The sequence below is a fragment of the Prionailurus bengalensis genome, chromosome D1 (assembly GCF_016509475.1).
Source record: "Prionailurus bengalensis isolate Pbe53 chromosome D1, Fcat_Pben_1.1_paternal_pri, whole genome shotgun sequence".
Classification (NCBI taxonomy): Eukaryota; Metazoa; Chordata; class Mammalia; order Carnivora; family Felidae; genus Prionailurus; species Prionailurus bengalensis.
In genome coordinates this window covers 25,754,809-25,772,785 of record NC_057346.1, presented here as the reverse complement: position 1 = coordinate 25,772,785, position 17,977 = coordinate 25,754,809, and the positions used below count along the sequence as shown (strand labels likewise).

Sequence of the window (17,977 nt, the reverse complement as noted above, 5' to 3'; positions counted from 1 at the left end):
AAAGCTTTGGAGGGGCTCCCTGGGGACCCCCAACACCCACACCTGGGGGCACCTACCCTATGTGCACATGTGCGCAACCTCATGAATTTGACTTGGAAATCTGTCAGCATCAGAGAATTGACCTTGTGGTTCCAAGTCATGGCTCCATAAACAAATCTTTCTTAATTAGCCCTGGCAGCTCAACACCTCTGGTGTGTCTAGCCCATTTCACTGCCACGCCTACTCTTGTTGGATCCAGTTCTAAAGTAAACTATGTTCTTTGAGAGCTCTTGCATACACATGAGTTGGCAGCCGGTCTGAGCTGACCCATAGACTCGTAAAAACCAACAGGGCCTCAGCACCCTCGCCTGGGATACCCAAACTCTTGGACCAAAGGTGCAAAGTCTTGCCCACATCAAGGATCTGGCTGCTTTCTTGGGGAGCAAGAGATTGGGTTTTTGTTTCTACGCTTACTCTGGCAATCCATGAGGTAAGGGGGAGAAATGCCACACAGCCTCTGTAGAAAAGCAAAGTTAATTCTGGTGGAAATTTAACCCTCTTTTCTGTACCTCAAGTCTAGACAGACCACCTACCACTCCGGGGGATTAGAAGTGTAGTTTTAATTTGCTCACTTGATGCTCTCTATCTCCTGTCACATATGGATTACAAACTGTGAGCTTCATCCTGCTGCCTCTTGGCCATTTCTCAGCCCAGAGCTGGAGCACAGCAAGAGCCTCTGGTCCCACCATGCCTGGTTCCATGGTCTTCCCTTCTTGGTAGTAGAGATATGTTCAGGGATTTGGTCCCTGATGGCATCCTTTCTATTGCTGCAAGAACTTGCATAATAGTAGGACCTCTCTTAGTGCTTCTCCATCATGAAGACGAAGGATAAAGGTGCTAATGAGGTCTATTATGGAAAAGGTGCAATGCTTACCTGGGTCAGATGTGTTGGTAAGACATTTTGCTTCCCTTGTCCCAAATGCCTTTCCTTCCTTTGATGAAATGTTGCCAGATTAAGAGTGAATGCATTCGGATTTCTCAACATTTATTCAATTCCCTACATTTCTGCTGTGACAAGTGCTTTGTAGCAGTGAATGGCAAATGTTTCCCTATGCTCTGCTTTGTAGAAACCCCAGAGTGACCAGGCACAGAGCCCCCTTCTCCAAACATCTGTGTCGTATAGATTGTGCATAGTTGCTCAGAAGAAGTTTGTCTTTTGCAACAGACAAGACTTTGGGGAAAAGTTTTTCTTTTTCTTTAGTTGGCATACAAAATAGAGCAAAACATGGTGATTGTGATCAGGGGGCCATTTTCGACAAAAATGTATCCAGGTCTGCCAGTGGGTACCCTTTAGTCATGAGCTTGGCTTGCCTCACTCTATGCTGTTTTGTGACAATGTATTCTCATTCAGTCAGCTTCAGTTTCTTCAAAGCAGGGTGAGGTAGGGGCATCTGAGAAGGTGTGAGCCATTGGAAAAACATTATGTATATATATATATATATATACACACACACACACATACACACACACATATATATAATGTATACACACATATATATGTATACACACACACACACATATATCATATATACATATTTGATACTTAAAGGCATAAAGATTGATTTTCTTCTGTGTAAGGAAGCACTCCAAGTCAGTTTAGGGGCAGGGCTAAATTTGCAAGAAGCGCGGTAAGTGGATTACTTGTGAATGGTTCTTGGAACTTGGGTGACTTTCAGTTTCCTCTGGTTTTTTAAAAATTCAATATTTAAAATACTGTAATTGCCAAGAATGCTTTGCTCTACAGAGCCGAAATTCAGAATTTCTCATGCATGTCACTTTCCTGTTGTCGGCAATTCATTTTTCTATGCTAGGTTACAAATCTACCCTCGACCTGTTCACAGCTCAGTGATTTTCCAAAGATTTCGGCTTCGACTCTCATGCTTTACCTTTTACCTGCCCCGTGACTCCTGTGGATTTAGTGTTTCCTAATTCCTTCTTGTCAAGTTTTCACTGGGATCGCTTCTATATCTCAGCAGCTTGACCTTGAGTGTGACCCAAACTTCACCTCTCTCACTTCTACCATTTAAGATGCTAATGATGACTATTGCTTTTCTTCTCTTCAATAGTGTCCCCATTAATATTATTATTATACATATAGGTTTCCTTCCCTCATTTGCCTTTCAACAAGCTTATAATGAGCGCTCATGATGTTGTGGGAATTGTGCTTGGTCCTGGGAAGTTACTGAATAGCTCTGGTTCTCACGGCACTTACAGTTTAGGGGGTACATACACGGAAATAGGTGATTACCCTCTAGCAGGATACATACGATGATGAATAAGTCCTGCTACACGCAGTGTAGTCGTGATTTAATTGTTGCATACACAGGAAGGACATCCTACTGTGCCTGAAAAAGACTTCATGGAAGCATGATCCTCAACTCCTTGGGTAGACGGGATGGGGTCTGCTGGGGGCAGGGGGAAAAGCATTCCAGAACAAGGAAATAGCACTTACAAAAATATGAAGGCATGAGAGATGACGGCATATACAAGGAATATGAAGCTGGTGTGGCTGGGGATGGGTGGTAGGGGAGGGGTGAGGAAAGATGTCAAGTGTCAAGTCACTATGGAATGAATTTATTGGCACAGAAATCAAAGTTTGCCCAATAATCAATTGAAGGTAGTTGAGTATAGTAATTAGTTTTAAAGACATCTGTTTAATACCTTCTTTTTTCTCCACACTAGCTGGGTGTTTTCAGAGGGGGAAGTGATGGTCAGCTTGATAAGAGGCTTGAGGCAAAGAAAGCCCAAAGTGGCCATCTACCTTCATCTCAAGGCCAATAAAATCACTCTGATTTTACAGGTTGAGAAAAGAACGTACTGGACTGTGGAATGTGATGACTTAGTCTAAGTCAAAATGTAAGATGAAAGGACATAGACCTTCCCAGTCTGCTCTGTCTTTTGGAATCTATAAGATTCATGAATGCTATTAGCTCTGCTCTAGATAGCAAAAAAGTGGCTGGCTTGATTATGTAGTTCATAATCTTCATGAACAAACAGGGAGTATATGGAAACTGGAAAAACAAAACAGAATAAAACCAAACCAACAAAACACCTTCAAAAAAGAATGAAAGAAAAAAAGAAAGAAAGAAGGAGAGCAAGAGAGAGAGAAGAAAGAAAGAAAGAAAGAAAGAAGAAAGAAAAAGGATGAAGGAAAAATTAGTGTGAAGACATATAAGAGGTAGACCCCTAGACAAGTCAATGATAAATGGAAAACAACCTTAAGGTCAAAGGGCTCATAGGAGTCAGTTCTTGGTTCCAGATGGAATGATCCTAAGCCTTCCTTGCTGAATTTACTATGAAGGATGTTCAGAGAAAGTGTCACTGTCTTTGCTGTTGCCTTGTCAGAATCTGTGAGCAAATAGAGAACATTGCCCTCACACGTGAAACTCCCTGGTTCTGTTTGAAAATAACAGAAAAAAAAAACAAAACAAGAATAATACAGAGTCTGGGCAACCTCAAGACTACTAAGAATCCAAGTCATTTCTCCTGGAAACTCTTATTAAGGGCTCTAGCTGTTAATAGAAAATTCAACCTAGTAACATCACAGTAAAACACCAGAACATTGGAACTAACTTTAAACAATAATTCTAAAGGTTCATCAATTCCATTTCATCCATTATGCAAAACAAGAAACTACAGTCTAGAGTAGTGCAGTGACTTTCTCAAAATCCCCAAAAAATACCAATCTGAATGCATCCAGTGTCGCTTTCGGTCAGGAACTTCCTCACTCAAAGAAGCCTGTTGTTATTTTCCCAAATTGGTTCCCCAGGATGCAACAGTCTGCCTCAGTGTGCACATATCTGTCCCACATTACATTACATTCTGTAGTTATCAAGCCTTGTAAATTCTGCATTCTAGTTAGATGCATGTAAATTCTGCATTCTAAGGTTCTTCTTGAATACTCTGTGAAACGCAAGCCAGAAATTTCCATTTATTTACAATTTCCCAATCTCCACCACCCTCCCTCACTTCCAATTGCACAAACACCAATGTTTCTTTGCCTGAGTTCAAGAATTGTATTTAGCAGGGTGGATCAATGTGGCACCATATCCCCAGGGAGCAGATTCAGATATGCAGCTCGACCCCATTGGCAGCAACAGGTTAATATTGTCTTTGCATTTAGAACAACTAAAGCTCTCTCAGGTGACTACCCCTAGGGGAAGACTCATGGTTCACTGCCTTTGATTAAATTCTTGGGAGATTTCTGGCTCTATCCAGATCTGCCATTTGTCCTTGAGGAGCGCGACAGTGTCTGGAAACTATGAATAACTGTTTCTACCTTCTCACAGGAAAAGACTCCCTGAAATCTGGCCCCTTGGCGATCAAGTCCGATGATGTTATGTTCAGAGAGATAAGAGTAATCCCAGTCTTGTGCTGGATGGTTCATTCGACCATTTCAGGGATCAAGGTATTCTGCTGGTTAGGGAGGTAGGCCACTGATGAATTATGCATACAGTATGGAGAGCTTGACTTGGATTCAGAGATAAGTCACAGGAATGGCCAGAAGGTCACCTTAGAAAGAAGCTTTCTGTATTGGGCTTTTCTAAAGTGTGAAGACCCAGTCCCTACCGTGCAGAACTTTCGGTCTCACTGGAAGGACAGGTGTGAGTGACAGGCAGAAATGAGGCACATTCTAACTGGTGGGGCTCTCTTACGGAGTCTGTTTCTAGGGTGGCCTGAGAGAGGTGGAGTGGTTGAGGAGACAAGGCTCGTCAACTCTCCCAGCCACTCCATCCCCCCAGATGGGGGGAAGAAGGGGAGACCTGAGAGGCCCTAATAAGAATGCATACCTAGACTACGTCCAAGAGTCCCTTCAGGGTCTGGGGATCTTCATGTTCCCTTGCATTGTCTTGAGGCATTGTGTGTGAGACTCAAGGCTTCCTTCTTCAGCCAACGCAAATGCTCACCTCTGTTAAGACTCGGACGAGAGGAAGTCCACCGAAGAAAGAGGCTGGCTGAGAAATAGAGAAACATGTGCACAGGACTTGGCTTTTATTCATCTTTTCATACATGTGTGCCTTTGGCTGGGTGTTTCCAGCCTGTGGTGGTATTTGCAGTTTTGGATTTCTACAGACAAAGACGCTTCTTTAAGTGTCTACTGGCAGTGTAGGGAGGGGTGTGGTGCAGGGGGGGATGTGGGCCCAGTCCTGGCTGGCGCCTGGAACAATGTGAGTGGACAGATCCAGGACTCAGGGCGGGAAGCGGCCCCATTCCTCCCAAGGAGTCTGCCCATCATGGCCTGGAAGTAAAGATGGGAAATGAGTCATCTTTTGAAAAGTTTGGCCAGGGGTGGTGGGCTAACATTGCTTTCCAGTGCAGGAGGGGGCTGGTTTTCTCATGCCTACTGAAGACAAGATGACGGTGGATTCAAACCTCAGCCTCAGGATTTGAGTAGATATCAAGGAGAAGCTTGGGCTGTAGCAGTGTTGAGAGTTGGGGAGAGATCTCAGAGGGAACTACAATCCATATGTAATCACCTGTGTCTGTTTGGGAAGTGGTTCAGGGGCTGCTCACCAATATGCTCTTGGAAGTCTCTTCTCAACCCCAGGTCCCAGAAAGGGGTGGAACATGAGCTCCTGACTCTTGTCTTATGTCCTTGTACCACAGAAGTGTACCTTCAATGATCCCGCTCTGTCTAGTGGCTTAGATAAGCAGATACGTGTTTCTAATGACACACAGTTTAGGTGTGTCCCAGGGACAGCCACCTCTGGCTACCTGTCCCATTCAGGCTTTTTTCAGGCTGCCTGGGCCTCCAGGATAAATAGGCCTTGTAGCTTTTTTCCTGCCTGAGGTCCCAAAGACCCCAGAGGTGCCATAAACCCCAGGCAGCCAATAGATCAAGGTTTTCTTCACCTCCTCTGTTCCCTGCCTACTCTTGGCCCTGCTGCTCCAGGCTCTGGTGTCCTCACTCCTGAATGTTGGCAGTTCTGTTCTAAGTGATCCAGCCCCTCTAGTGGTGCCATTCTAACCACCCTGCCCCCACCCAGTCCCCCCCATCCCTCCTCAGTTACCAGCGAGTGCTGCTGCAGGAAGCAGACCTCTTCGGTCCCCTCAGCTGGCCACTTCACTATAACAAAGTCTGGAGGAAGCTGGCCTGCAGTGGATGTGTCTTTGCCTGCTTAGCCATGCGGGCAAGGCGGGGCACGGGGACTCTAACAGCCAGACCACAAAAAGGCTAATTTCCAGATGCAGATACAGTAAAAACAGCACTAGTTGTTGATTAGTGACCAGATGCTGAGCCATTCTAGACCCTGTCCGTGGCTGGGGATGGAGAGGAGGTACAACACCCAACAGAAAGAGGCTGGCTTCACCCCTGCGCTGATGACTCTCCTTGCCTTGGAGTCACTAAAAGTAATCCCATTGTTCACAGTGCAGTTTTGCTTTTCAAAATATTCTAGACAAGGCCAGCGATGTGGTCCCCATGTCTCAGGGAAATTACTGCACCGGGGCACAGGTTGTGAGCGACCGGTCACATGAGTTGGTCAGGGGAGAGCTGGGTCACATGGTCTCCATGGACCTCCCTCGGCATCACACCTGGGTTTCAGAGCCTCTCACTTTCTGGAGCAGCTCCAGACTGGTTTCTTTTTTCCACTCTCCTTGTATCCTGCTAGCTCCTGGCCCTGCAGCAAGAACCTCCATGCTGTGGGTCTCCGGGCCCCTCGATCAAGCTGATGTGAACTACAAGGACCTAACCCTGCAGTGGCAGCGGGCTACTTTTCAATATTCCAATTGATGATACTGCCACTTTTCTTCCGATAGAATCTTCTGGAATCCCTGACATAGTAACAACAGAGAGACTTCCTGAGTTCTTCAGTGCTTCTCTTCCTGCAAATCACATCCATATTTAAAAATCCATTCATTTCCACACTTATTCACTCCATGCCACTACACCTATGGATTGTCAGGCGCTTATCTGAGGCAGATAGTTATTGCTTCTATTTTAAATTGTCAACATAGGTAAGATTCTTCATTGGAAAACTGCTATAGCATCATATTACCCTTTCAGTCAAAAAGTCCTTCCTTATGTCTAACCGAATGAACTCCCTATTGCTACAATTCCAACTCACTTTTGTATCACCCATCTGGATTTTTCCAAACTCTACATCATTTTATCTGTATGATGCCCTTGGAGGTAGCTATTACTGTTACTATTATTTGACAGATGGGAAAACTGAAGCTTGATCTGTGCCCATCCTAGGGTGGAGGCAGACCTCCTTTCAGAACTCTCCTGACATTCTACAACTCTCTGAGCAATGCCCTGGGAAGGAGTCAGCAAGTGCTGCTGCAGGGAGTGAGGGAGGGTGACTCTGAGCTTACCCTTGGCCCCAGTGAGTACCTTCCCTCTCTCATCTTGGCGTTGCTACCCTCACCATCTTTGGTGGCCCATGCCCTCCCGATTACCAATACTTGTCAAGGTTACCTGCAGGTACTGTGACTTTCTTAACCCTCATGATGATCTATATTATTGTGTTTATTTGGTTTCTTTTTTATTTTATCTGTTCAGCTCTCTCCAACCCCCTGAATTTCGATCTTTTTAATACTATATCCCAAGTGCCTAGCCCAGAGCCTAGTAAGTGATAGACTCTCAATAAATATTTTTTGACAGAGAGATAACAAGGAAGAATAAGAAAAGGAAGAACAAGCAAGAAGGACAGAAAGAAGGGAAACAGAGAGCCTGCCTTTTCCCCTCTGCCTTTCTGCCTTTCCTCCCTTACCATGGACATTGGAATTCATCCATTAAATGGGCCAAATCTTATGGGACTTGTGGTAGAAGGATCTAGAAGACTTGGGCTCTCATCCCAGCTCTGCCTCCTTGAAACCTCCCTATGCCTCAGCTCCTCTCCTTTAAAACAGAATAATTATATCTACCTCACAGGGCCATGGTGAGGATAAAATAAAATAAAATTTTGCATTTCTGCAAAACCAGTTTCTGGCACATGGTAGATAGTCAGCAAAAGTTGTTCCCTTTCCCCTGCAGTAACTTCAACCTTTTGACCTCAATCCTGCAAAGTAAAATCAAACCCTGCAGCATGCCTCCAACCACATAGGAGAGGCTATCTTCCCAGCTGGTATGAGGATCTTATAGAAAATACACCGCCAGCCTTCTGTGCCAAAAAAGTCACATTGGAACGGATGCATTTTAATGAGCTGCTTCTGGTAATTAAACCCAAGGGACATATATACCAGCTGAAACTACAGTAGGCTGAATTCTAACTTTCTAGCTCTGTGAACTTGGATTAATAACTCGGCTTCTCTGATCTTTGGTTTTCCCCTCTACACACTTGGAATAATAATGATGGTGGAACTATTAAGTGTGAGCATGGAGAGGGCCTGGAACGTAGTAAGGCCATAACGAAACTTTGTTTGTTTATTTATTTATTTATTTATTTATTTATTTATTGTTTTTAGATAGAGAATGAGAGAGAGAGAGAGAGTGCACAAGCTGTAGAAGGAGAGAGAGAGAGAGAGAGAGAGAGAGAGAATCTCAAGTAGGCTCTACGCCCAGCGTAGAGCCCACCGTAGGACTCCATCTCACAACCCTGAGATCATGACCTGAGCCGAAATCAAGAGTCGGCTGCTTAACTGACTTAGCCACCCAGGCACCCCTAGTAAGGTCTGTAAATGTTAGTTTATGTTGATCCACGGGTTAGAAGAAAAGCTACCCTCAAGACTAAACTAGAGGCAAGAAAACTTCAAGGAACATTAATTAATTGCCAGTTACTTTTATACATCTTGTCTCTTTTCATCTCTGAATAACATGAAAAGATACAGCCCCTTCCCATTCTCCTTCATTCGTTAGTTCATTCATTCCACAAACACTAGCTGTAGCCAGAGAGGTAACGGGTCATTCTAATAGTGAAACACAGTGGTGTATAGTTGACTTATTTAATGCTATTCTGGATATCTTTCCTTTCAGGGCTCAGCCCTAGATTGCACAATTCCTGAAGGAGAGGGGCTTTTCTCTGGGTGCTTCTGCTTGGCCAGTAGAGTACCCCCTCTCCTTTCTTCCAGCTGCCCTTGCCTGCTAATGGAAACCATCATCCCAGGGTCTCACTGCAGGCTTGCACTCCGATGGCTCTTTCTATTTCGGCCACATTTTCTTCAGCTTCTCTGAGCCTTTGCACATGGTTCAGCTGCTTTTGCACTCTTAAAACCTCCAAACCCACGACCAAGTAAATCGATGCTAAAAACGGGCAGTTTTTTTTTATCCCGTAAATGAGTTCTCAAAAACACATGCATTTCTTATACACATTTCCAAGCACAGTATTGAGTTCATAATACATGAGATATATGTGCCACTACACATTGTAGAAAACCTAAGCTTAACTTTGAAAGATGAGAGAACAAAAGCCCACAAATGCATGCAATGCTTGTGAACATTCGAGATCTCCCTGCTACCTATCGGCATGGGCGTTTATGAATTTACCACGTGTCATTTTCATGCCATCGCTGGATGTTTATTTGGTCATTAGTTGGGTGAGAAAATAAAAAATGTGTTCAGATTCAACTTGGAGGAAAATAACTTCTCTTTCCTTCTCTTTCCCTCTCTCTCTTACATGCACAGCCCAGTGGGTGCCTTGGATATAAAGTGGTGAACAGATCAGAGCAAGTCCTCAGACTGTTCTTTCAGCCAGGGGAAGACACAGGCTTTCACTCACTTAAGAAATATTTCTTTTAATTTATTATTTATTTAAAAATTAAAAAAAAATTGTTTATTTTTGAGAGAGAGAGGGAGACAGAGCATGAGCAGGGGAGGGGCAGAGAGAGAGGGAGACACAGAATCTAAAGGAGGCTCCAGGCTCTGAGCTGTCAGTACAGAGCCTGATGCAGGGCTCAAACTCACGAACCGTGAGATCATGACCTGAGCTGAAGTCAGATGCTTAACCAACTGAGCCACCCAGGTGCCCCTCAAGAAATGGTCCTTGGGTTCCCACTATGGATCTAGGTGCTGGGGATTCAGAGGAGAACGAGGCAGGCTGCTCTCTGGGAGTGAATGTTCTAGCAGAGGTGAGATAGGAGGTAAACATGTAGGAAAGAGGGAAACAAACAAGATGCCATCTGTAGTGACAAGATTGGAAGAAGTGAAAGCGGAATGGGGTGGCAGTGATATGAGGGGGTGCTGGGGAGAATGGCAGAGTCCGGGTCATATAGAGCCTTGAGGTCATAAGGACGAGAGGAAGGCAAGAGAGGCTTTAGCAGGGTGGTAACTTGATCTGATTTACACCGTTAACACCTCACTCTGATGGTGGGGAATGTATCATGGGGAAGAGGGAGAGATAGCAGAGAGATCCTATAGCCCCCTCAAGAACTTACGTGGTTTGGACAATAGGGTTGGGGTGAAGAAGACAGACAGGTTCTGAACATGGTTTGTCAAAAGAGCAGACGAGGCTGGCTGATGAATCGTGCTGGTGCAGGGATGACAGAAAGGGAAAGGATCAAGACTGAATCAAGGCTTTGCTTGAAGTAGTGGGTGGTTGTACCATTGACAGAGCTGAGGAAATCCCCAATTAAGAAAAATAAATGTAACGTAGGTTGTATTAGGTGCTGAGAAGGAAAAGAGGAGGGTGCTAGGAAAATTTTTTTGGAGAATTCTCAACCCAAGATGACTGTCCCCAGGTGTGATGTCCTGGTACGTGGTTGGGGGAAGGTGCACTTTTCACCCCCAGTGCAACGGTCATGGGCAATGAACCTCTGCTAAGAGCTTCTAGAGAAAGGATTGTGCCAGGCGCATCACCAAGGCCCATGCTGCAGCTGCTGCTGTATCTGGAAATCTGGTAATGCTAACCTCAGAGGGGATTCAATTGGTTTGGCACAATTACATCTCCATTGGTCTAATCCAATTTCATCAATTTATGGCCAGTTTTTTTTCTTCTGTTCCTCAGCCTTTTCTCTCCTTTGTTAATTTTCCCCTAGAAGCCAGCCAGACAGACAACGTCTCCTCCTTCTGGGTCTCAGGTATGCAAAAATACGCCGCATCAGTCCTCTTTAAAGCAGCCCAGAGCCCCTGTCACCCTCTCCTAGAGGTTCTGGTGGGAGACCCTTTTAGATGAGCCAGTGGGGACAGAGACGTGGGAGGCAGAAGGATGTTACCCGAGGCCTGGCATCTCCCCCCAGGCAAGACTGCATGGCCTTCCCAGCATTTCCTGTGCAGCTCGTACAGGCACTTCCGAGCTGGTCCTGGAGCCAGCCGCCTGCTCAGATCCAGACTGGGAATTAAAATTATTCCCCAAATGCCAACTCAACCCTTGGCTGCCTCTTCACCAGGAGTCCTCGACCCTCCAAGCAAAGGGACCTAACATTATGAAGTTTTTAATGTACTGGACCCTCTGCTGGGTGTCCTGACACTGATTCCTGCCTCAGCATTGGGAAGCTGGTATTCCTAGTTCCATTTTTTAATGGTGAACACTTGGGTTCAGAGAAGCAAATTAATTTATTCTTGGCGACAAGTGGAAAGAGTAGAGTCCAGGCCAAGGCCTATACCCCCCTTACGGCCTGCTCCTTCACAACCTTCCGGACGCCTGTTGGACCCCATCTTTGCTTTGCCCACCCCACCCACTGGACTTTTGCGATGATGTTCTGAGTCTTAGTGCTACCCACGGCTCCGACCTCATACCCTCTGGGTGCCCGGCAGCAAGCATCGCGGTCAGTGCTAAGCCCTGGAGTCAATCTCTTTGTCATTCCTAGCGGTCTTCCTCTTGTCTCCTCCGTCTTGACCGGCGCAGCATAGGGGAGACTTGGCAACATGGGTCGGGGAAGGACGAAAATAATGGTAGCAATACCCATCACTGAAAATGGGGACAGCTATTGGGAGTCTGGTGGGCATATGGATGGACAAGAACCAGAAAACAGTGGCTTTGGCTGGAGGGTATACCATTCAGCAGAGTCATAAGACCTACACAACAAAAAGAGAAAAAGACACAGAGAGAGAAGGAAAACAAGCAAACATAAACAACTCACGATGAACTCTAAGATCTTTACTGTTCCTCAACTCTTCTTTTCTTTCTTTTTTGTTTTCCAGGTTTAATGAATTACGTGGGGACACCGGCCATATAAAAACACAAGCAGGCACTCAGTCTCGGACCAGTCAACCACGGAGTTGGAATTCAGGTCTGACCCAGGACCACGGGTTCCAAGGTGAGAGACTCTGGGGCACCTGCACGCACTCTCCAGGTAGACTGGCCTTGTTGCTTTTCACAGCAATCAGTATTCATAATAGGACAGGGGCTATATTTCAGTCCCCCACCCCCAGTCTCATGTATTTATGATACTTGGTAAGATCAGCTTTGGTCCTGATATTGTATCATCAAACAGGTCATTACGGTCTATATTAATCCAGGTGAGGATTTTTTTTTATTTTAAGGCAGGCAACTGAAAATAGAAACAGGGTGGACTGATACATTCTTTCTTGCTCTTTTTTTTTTAAGTTTATGTATTTATTTTGAGAGAGAGAAAGGGGGAAGGAGGGGCAGAGAGAGAGAGAGAGAGAGAGACTGGGAAAGAGAGAATCCCAAGCAGGCTCCGTGCTGTCAGCGTGGGGCATGATGCAGGGCTCGAACACACATGAGATCATGACCTGAGCCAAAATCAAGAGTCAGACACTAAAGACACTTATCCAACCCAGGCGCCTCTCTTGGTCTTGACAGTGGTGCTTGTTCAAGAAGGGTGCAAGGGAAACCCAGCCCTGCCTTTGAGAAAGGGGTCGACTTCTGGGAACACACAGTGGGTAGTTTTTTGTCATTCCCCTGAGAGGCTGTGAGTCCGGGCTCCACACGGCTCTGCCCTCAGCAGTCACCCACAGAAGCAGCGAAGACACCGCCCCCCCCGACCCTGAGCCAGTCATGCTCCATATCCCCTCCTTCTCTCTCTTTGGTGTGTGGGGGAGTAGGGGGAAGGAATGATATGGAGGGACTTGGGGGCAAGGAGGGGCTTTAAATGGTTGCATGGGATTCTGGCTTGTCTGTGAGGTAGTACTGAATTTCCAGAGAGGTCATTATAAATGAGACTTGAGTTATTAATGTTATTGGCTCCAGAAATAAAAAAAAAAAAGGGAGAGGGAGGCAAGAGGATGAGCAAGTGATGAGGAGCATGTGAGCATGGGGGGTTGCAGTGAGGCCAGGTGGTGTTAGCACAGAGTGAGGTCAAGGCCACCTCTGGGCATCCCTTCAGATAGCCTGGGAGTCCATGGACCTGCCTGCTTTGGGGAACCGTAGATCTGGCTCCCCATCACACAAATTTAGCCTGAACTCCAGGCCTGGGATACGTGAGGAGCAAGTGGGCAGAGCTGAGATGATCCTTCACCCCGGATCTGCCAGGTCAGGGTCATACCGTGTGCGGTTCTCAGTCCCGTGGAGCCCAGGTGAGGGTGGGCGAGCCGGAGGCACCCACGCTCTGCCTCAACCACTCCACCCATCACCACCTGGCCAGGGTGGGGAAGAAAAATTTCTCCCCCAGATAAGGGGAGAAGAGACATCTCTCCATATTCTAGTAGAGATTCTATGTAGGAGCGAGGGGAAGCAGGAAAATCTCCCTGTACCTCCAGGCTCTTGTGGCCAAGAAAATCATTTTGATGGTGGGGCCTCCAAAATCACAGCAACGACCTGCTGTAGGAGGGAGGTGCCACCTCCAGCCCAAGCCCCAGAAAAGGCCCTGGGGTAGCGCTTCTGGATACAATCCACCCACTTCAAGTATGCCACGGTGGTTGGCTTAGTATGTTCACCAAGCTGTGCAACTCTCACCACGTCAATGTTAGAGCATCGTCATCCCCACAGAAAGTCCATACCCATTGGCAGCCATTCCTCTCCACCTGCTACCCTGCAACTCCCAATCCGACTTTCTCTCTCCACAGATTTGCCAACTGTAGACCTTTGTACAAGCACAATGCTTCCAAGGTTCTTCCTTATTGTAGCATCCATTAGTACTTCCCTCCTTTTTTATGGCCGAACAATATTTCATTGGATGGCTGTGCCCTGTTTCTCTTATTGATTCATTGGTTGAGTGACACCTGGGTTGTCTCCACTTTCTGGCTACTGTGTGTGACGAACGCTGGTATAAACATTCGTGTGCAAGTTTTCATGGATGCGGTGTATTTTCCCTTTAATCCCCATGACAACAAATGGGCATCATAATCCTGATTTAGTAGGAAAAGCCACAGCTCAGAGAGGTGAAGCGACAACTTTGGAGACTGAGAAGCTTCTTTCGATTTGGTCTGATCATGACAAGAGGACAAGTAAGAGGAAATAAGGTGGGGCTCCACCTTGCCTTTCCAGGTCATTATACACACCATTGAGTAAAAAGAAATGGCAGGAATGAGAGAAAGTGCGTCAGCAGGTCTGCTGTGGGCTCCACTGGCCTTCTTTTGGGAGGCAGGTCTCGATGACAGCCTCAAGCTTGCCCTGCCCTGGCACGGTTCTAAGGTCTGGGAAATGTCCCCCCTTTCCCAATCGCCTCCTTGTTTCGGTGGCAGACGAGGAGCAGTCAAGAGTGGCTCAAACAACTGCTGGGGTAGCGCGTTAGGCTTGTGAGGACTCAGGTGGGACGTCTGTGCGGCAGTGCCCATTTTGAGAAGGTTCCTGAGGTGAGCTCTGCCCGGTCCCGGGAAGAGCCCCAAAGAGAGGAACTCAGCATGGGCCCAAGCGTGTCTCTATGGCATGGAACAAAAGGGTCACAGAGGCTGCTGGCTCTGCTTGTCTCTGCCCCCAGGGCTTTCCCAGAAAGTACTTGGACCTGGGAGTGTGGGTGACGTGCCGCCCCATTAATGTAGCTCCGATGGCTAGTTGGAACCCAAGCCAAAGCTGGTAATCATTGACCCTCAGAGGCTCCCTGGGGCACAGCAGTAGAATCAACAGGAACACTGGCTCTCTGGCTAATCCCCTGCTCTGTGGTTTATCCTAGAAGCTTGCCCTTCTCATCACCTTTCTAGGACGCATGATGTTCTTGTAGTCTGGACCCTGGTGTAGAGAAGCCCAGCATTAAAGGCATTGTAGGTGATGACGCGACTGGGTCTGTCAATCTGCCGGCTGTAACTTGAAAGGAAATTAGTGTTGAGATGCTAGCACTGCGGGTGTGAACAGCTTGATCCCTTTCCATAGCCCAGTGTCGTCCAAGCCCTTTCCAGCCATTTGCAAGATTGATACGAATGGGCCCATTTCTTTGATGAGGAAATCGACACACCGAGAGGTTAGGCAGTACCCAGGGTTCGAGTTAGTAAGTGACCGACACCAGATCCAAACCCCACATACTGACTTCTTAAATCCTTCCTGGGAGTCACTTGATGCAGCTCTGATAGGGAAACAAACATAAGCTAGAATGTGAGACCAGAAGGCATCCCAAGTTCCCTCCAAACTCAAGAACCTGGTGTTCTTTTTTTTTTTTTTTTTTAAGTTTTTTTTTTTTTTAATGTTTGTTTATTTTTGAGAGAGAGAGACAGAGCACGAGCAGGGGAGCAGCAGAGAGAGAGAGGGAGACAGGATCCGAAGCAGGCTCCAGGCTTTGAGCTGTCAGCACGGAACCTGGTGCAGGGCTTGAACTCACAAACCGCAAGATTGTTACCTAAGCCGAAGTCGGACACTTAACGGACTGAACCACCCAGGCGCCCCCAAGAACATGGTGTTCTGTCTCTTGTCTTTTGCATGTCTATCAGAGCTGGGTTATACCAACATGATACCCTTTACCTTGGGGACAGCATCATGAATTCTAGTCCCCAAGTGCCATTACTCGGGTATTAGTTGAATTAGTCCCCTAATTTTAAATTGCCATTTGGAATTCTATATGTTTTCTTAAAAACAAAGTGCGCTTTCTTGCTGCAGATGCTCAGGAAAGTATGTTCAGAGCCTACAGACCACATGGAATTTATTCGTTTCTGGGCTGGAAAGACAGTTGATGTAATTAAACCGCAGGGAACTAAAAGGGTCAGATTAATGAGAGAATTCCCACACTAATAACAGTGTGGGATGAAAAGATGAAATTTAAGAATTATTTCATTCTGGATGTGTCTAGTTTGCAGAAAAACACACTCCTCCCAACACATCCCTTTACAAGATAAACATGTGAGAGGGTGATTATTTTATTTGCCAAAATCATTCTTCACTTTATAAATTATTCCGTGAAGGATTCCTTTAAATATCTAATATGCTAATGCATATGTGATACGACTTACTGTATATAAGCGATTTCTGTTCTCATACCATCTTCCGAGAACACCATAGAATTGGTTCCAGGATAAGATTACCTGTCAAGACATGGACAGAGACATTTGCCCTGTCATGGAGTTCTTTTGAATCGTAATGAGGCTAAAAAGGCCATGAGACTAGAAACGTCTTTGGATTGTTGTGTGAATTCAGTTTTCTGTCACAGGTTCACTAGAAACTGGATTCAACAGGTAGTGTAGCAGCACTCAAGAGGTCCGGCCTGCGTGCACAGGAGGGGTCTTAGAACCCATCCATCTGCCCATTCCTTTGTGGTGAAGTCCCATCTGTTCCTGGGACAGACGGACCCAGGAGTCTCTAGGGATCTGTCCTCTCTCTCCAGACGATAACCATATTTGCTGTGTTTCACTAGGTGTCTTCCCTACTGTGATTCCACCCCAATCTGGCGTGTGTCCTGATAGAGGCAGGTCGGCATATTCCACGCCGAAACCCGGGCCAGCTCTGTTGGCCACGGCAGGTTTCAGTTATACGTGAAGCTTTGAAAATTGTCTTCTTGCACCTCTTCACACAGAGGCAGGTGGCATGGACTTCTCTGTGAACAAGCCAGCGAACCACCCAGGCTAGAAGAAACCATATAAGGGTTTGGTTATGAGGAGCGTGAGGCCACAAGGCCGGATCATCTGCCCTGTCCTGGTGCTGTGGAGACCGAGTCCCACCATTAGAGAGCGGCGTTAGGCTCTATTACCCTCCCCACATCCCCTTCTGGAAAGTAAGCACTTTGAGCCATTCGCACCTCACTGTATTGATTTATCTCCGTGGCAAATACTTACTGAGCATCTACTGTAGGCTGGCACTGAACCAGGAGGCACTGGGGATATAGCAGGAGAGGAGATGGAGGGGGTCACTGCCTCCAAAGCAGCATAAAAGTAAACGCATAGGTTAAAATGACTGTAAATACTACCCCCAAAAGTCAAGAGTGCAATCAACTATCGCAAGGGGGAGGGAACCTGATTTAAATGGGGAGGGGCTTGGCCAGGGACTCTTCCCTCTTTGAGAGATGGACATTTATGTTTCTTTCTGAAACCAGGTAGTCAGTCTGGGGTTCGGAGGAGAGAGAGCAGAGAGCCAGGTGCTCCCAGCAGGGGAAACGGCACATGAGGCCAGATCGGAAAGGTGAAGTGACTTGCCCCCATTTCTGTAGTTGGTATGAGGCAGAGCCGGCTGCCCAATGTCTCCTCCTGTGTCTGTATCCCCGGCTGTTGCCTAGGCGTGCCCATGGCGCTCAGTGAGTGTCGTTGAACTGACCGACTCCGAGGCCAGGGTGCCTGGCCCTCCTGCTCAAGCAGTGAGGACCCAAGGTTCGACTCACCATCACTGGCAGATTCTCCTCTTCCAGCGGGGAGGAAGCTCCCCAGCCTCCCTCACTAGCCATCACTCCCAACGAACCTCTGACCACGGAAGATGAAATGGCCCCACCCTGTGGAGATCCAGAAATATCTCCAGGCGGAAGATGGCATTGCCGTAACTTCAGGCCACCGCCTACAATTAGCTCAAGCTAGGACAATCTAGAGATTAGGACAATCTCTAGAAGCTTCCAAAGAAAGTGCGATGCTTGACAACACATCTTCAGCAGCTTCCACGGTTGTGTCCTAATCACTTTGGCATCATGACCTTTCTGAACTCCATCTGGCGTTATGAGGTCCTTCTGGTGACATTGGGGTGCGAGGCCTTCTCCCCCAACATGCACTCTCAGATACAATCCAGTTGAGCCTGGACCTTCTCCACGGGGGCCC

The 17,977-nt window shown here is 46.7% G+C and overlaps 1 protein-coding gene across 1 annotated transcript in view; it reads left to right on the top strand.

Annotated features, from left to right (window-relative positions):
• The first annotated feature begins 272 nt into the window (after positions 1–272).
• The window catches only part of KCNJ1 (potassium inwardly rectifying channel subfamily J member 1), a 29,418-nt gene continuing 11,713 nt past the window's right edge, over positions 273–17,977 (top strand). The window contains exons 1-2 of the mRNA XM_043579805.1: positions 273–469; positions 12,059–12,210. The gene's annotated coding sequence lies outside the window, so the exon portion shown is untranslated. The remainder of the gene's footprint in view (positions 470–12,058; positions 12,211–17,977) is intronic.